Below are 3939 nucleotides of genomic sequence, written 5' to 3'. Positions count from 1 at the left end.
ACAGCGTGATCAGTGGAGACCCATTAACTGAAAACACCCGGCCTGCCGGATAAGAATAAGTGTCTTCATACAGGAAACGGGCATCCATGTCACATACACACGGACGTGGATAATTGCACGCTCAGAATATAATCAGCTCAGAGCATCCCCTACCGAAAGCGCCATAGTTCGCAGGACAAACTATCACGGTTTGACTATCTCAAAACTTTCAAGTACCAACAGCGCGCTCCTGCCAGTTACGCCTGTTGATTAATAGCTTCCTGCCGGTCATTAAAACTCCAATGCGTCACACCTTCCCGCACCGAGCAGCCCGTCAACCGGCCAACTTGCTGGCCGTCATGGCCTAGCACTCCGCCCAGGCTCCCCGGAGGCGGATAGTCGGGCCGCCAGGGGGACCGCCTGCTCGCCCGCGCGCGCTCTGGCAACGTCTCGAAGCCCGACGGATACTGATGGCCGAGAATTTCTGCCAGGCTGGAGGCCGACGGCTCATCTGTCAGCGTGCCAACCAGGCTTCTGCGAGCGTTCGAAATCCCGGGGGAGCGCCGAAAAACAAACACGTCCCCCGGCGCAGGGTAACGCAGCTGGAAGGCGCAATACGCGCGGCGCGTGATGTGTGAGCACATCGAACAGTATCAAGAATGCGATGACAGCTCAAACAGACGATGAAATAAGGCTTCCTTCACACGCGAGCATAATGGGGTCAATAATGCGATGACAACTGAAACATACCACGGATTAAACATATTCGTCGCATAAAAGTACAAATCATAGCCATATTTCTATTTGATGTCAAGAGAAGCTGAGCTCTACGTCCAAGCGAAGCATGACCAGAAGCTGCAGAATTCCGCGGGCGTCAACTTGTGCGTCGATTTCGTCCCAATCACGGATTTGTGTGATCACAGAAGCGATTACATCCGTGCCGACCATGACATAGTGACGACTTTAAACGTATCCAGTGTTGTAAGTTATCGCTTGTTTTTATCAGATTACCTGGTCAGCAGCGTCGTCCTGCCTGGTTAGACTCCCTTAGTAAAACTGCTTGGTACGCCTCCGCTGACCGCCGTTCGGTTAGTGGAAAGACAGCCGTCTGCTCAGAGTTGCCGAGGTGTGTCCATCTTTATCAGCGTTTGTAAAATGTGCGTAATCTCATTTCGACATCTGTTTAAAGTGCATGCACTACGGCACACGGTAAACCCTTTCAAAACAACAGGATCTTTTGTATATAACATGCGTGTAATTTTGATAGGGGATGTTGTGTGGTCTTTGAAAAGGGTGATGACTTTTAGTTCGTCTTGGTGATTTCTTGTTTGATGTCCCAGTTGGGGTCTTTAAACACATTTTCGTCCACCTTATGATCGGAAGATATGGTGTTTTTGTAGTAGATTTTGTAGCGAACTAGGTGCAGGAGAACTTGTTTATGTGGCGTGTTGGATTTGATGTTCACGCGTGAAATCCGGTCCAATTCAGTGTCACATCAAACCTGAGGTAACGTTCTAAAACATTCTAGATCAGTAGTACCGTAGGATATGCACGTACATTTTCAATGTGTCGTTTTTCAATAATATCAGAATGAGCAGGTAACTGGCTGCAGCAGCAACCAGTCGTTGATTCAGCCATTTCGCACTAGAATATCGAGCAGATGAATGGCAGAGTAAGTGGGTTTCATCGACTCCGTTCACAAATTTACAAATTTGAATGGCCCCCAAACTGTCGGATGAGCATCTTCTCACCGATTCCTACCAGAAGCTGTGGTGCTAGTGACCTCGCGCACAGCACACCAACTGGTCACTTAAAATACGTAATATACGGTGCGTTCTTGCCCGATATACAAAAAAATGCTGTATGATATATTACATGCAGAGTAGTCCGCACGGTGTCAGTGTGTGAGCCTGCAGTATTAAAACGATGCAGGACTGACTTTTTGCATTAATTATTTGGTCAGTGATAATCGCGTGAATGTTTTTGTCGCTTTTCTATGATTTCAGTCAACGCGGCACCAGCGCAGTGGTGCGATTGTGGCTTGTGATACGCTTTCTGTCGTTACCTACTGTATCGTCGAGATTATTTTAAACCAAATTGGGTTGGTGTACATATTATGTTATGCATAAGATTAGACGGTGCTCAGTTTCTATTTTCACATCTTTCACTTCCACTTTCCGCCTGTTTGTTCAGCTGTTCTCAGCTACTTCTGATTTGTTAATTGCTTTAGTCTAAAGGCAGTTTACGTTGAAAAAAGACACACATCTTGCGCGCGAAGATGCAGGTGCTGTGTGGCTATTAAATCCAAGATATTGACTTACATTTATGAAGTCAATACTTCTTCAGTTTATCTTACATTTACTAAGTCTCTTTAGTACGTCAAGACTGAAACCGCCGAGTCGCAGCGATAGTCTTTTCTGGTATGAGGGATCTAGCTAAATGGGAGAGCTTTTATAATAATGACTGGTGAAGAACTTTCAGCGTCGTAAGGACCTGCTCGGAACCGCATTGTGCGTGTAGATGTAGTGGCTATTTGATAAACTGCATTTCATCAGCAGCATGGGTTTTCTATACTCGGGCTGCTGATTAACTCATGTTTTAAAAAAGGACAGCGCTTAAAAGCAGGATGAATTGAAAAATATTGGCTATATTGAAAAAATCGTAACAGGGGCACGCACCGGGACATATACTGTAGCGCTTCCTGGGGCACATCAAAACACCGTAAAAATGTCATATATGGCATGTGTGGATAGACCGGCGGAAAGCGTAGTGGACCACGAATCTGTCAGTTCTTGCCCCAGTGCGGTCATACAAACCGGCATCTATGTGGACAACATTTCGCAATCACCTGAAATGGACATGACTAAGTCGAACCATTATATGCACCCGTAACCTTACATGGTTTTCTGATAAAGCAGTGGCGTTTTCCTTGCTGCTTCGGTGAGGAGCTTTTCGGAATAATTCAGAGAAAGATTTGCTCTGTAAAAGAGGGTCACTCACACGCAGCAAGAAAACATTTTTCATCGTTGCCGGCTAGTCCGTTTCTCTTTTAACAGTTCTGAGCGGCCTGCTCCCCCGCTGAGTTAAGATGCACTGGCCGTTATTAAATCTCTCGGAAAACGAACTGCTGCCTCCGACAGCGGCGCAGGCGATTTCTGCTGCGGCTGTGTCGAGATAACGGGGGCTCTTAGTGCCGGAGACAGCCATTGTCCAAGTGTTGGACAGGACGCGGCGTCATGTAGAGACGGTGGCCGCGAGCTGTCGGCCGGCCATTACCGCCCATGAAATATGCCGCCCTCTCCGGCCGCGGTCGTGAGACATTGACCCAGTTGGGTGTGGCGCGGCGCTGCCCGACACATGTGGGGATTCAGGCCCGTCGCCCAGTGGCGTCAATGTCGCGCGGCTGAAACCTGAACGCCGCCTGCTGGCGCAGCAAGACACGTGCAGTGTTCATGTCGTGTTCAAAGCGGTCATTACTTACGGACTCAAGGTCAATCACTTCGTCGTTATCATTTCCAAAATTTTGCAGATGGAATTTCTCGGATTTGATTATGTCCAATTAATGTAAAGATTCTTTCAGCATTTATTTATAGTTTCTTAGTTTATTTTTGCGAGAAAGAATGTTTTGGAACCGTGCATCAGAACCCCGTCACCCAATCCGGCGCAAACCGTTTGCCACTCGATTCCCCGTCGAATTTTTACATCGGAAGTATGCCGAAGCCCTGCTTGCAGACTGGTTGACAATGCCATTACAACTCTTCTGAACGTCACTTGCCGAGGTATCGTGCAGAACAAGGCCGAAAAGGTCACGTCAGTCCTTACCATGCAGCACGACGGAGAAGGGTATAGCGCGGCAAAAGGCCATCTGTCGTCTTTCCATGCTACATTGCAAGCTTCAATCTGCTGCCGATTGCTCCATTGGAAATGGAAATGCATCAGTATATTCGGAGAGTGTTAATA

The sequence above is a fragment of the Pollicipes pollicipes genome, unplaced genomic scaffold, assembly GCF_011947565.3.
Source record: "Pollicipes pollicipes isolate AB1234 unplaced genomic scaffold, Ppol_2.1 Scaffold_2555;HRSCAF=2994_pilon_pilon_pilon, whole genome shotgun sequence".
Taxonomy (NCBI): Eukaryota; Metazoa; Arthropoda; class Thecostraca; order Pollicipedomorpha; family Pollicipedidae; genus Pollicipes; species Pollicipes pollicipes.
The sequence above is the reverse complement of the archived record's forward strand: the minus strand, read 5'-3'. Positions refer to the sequence as shown.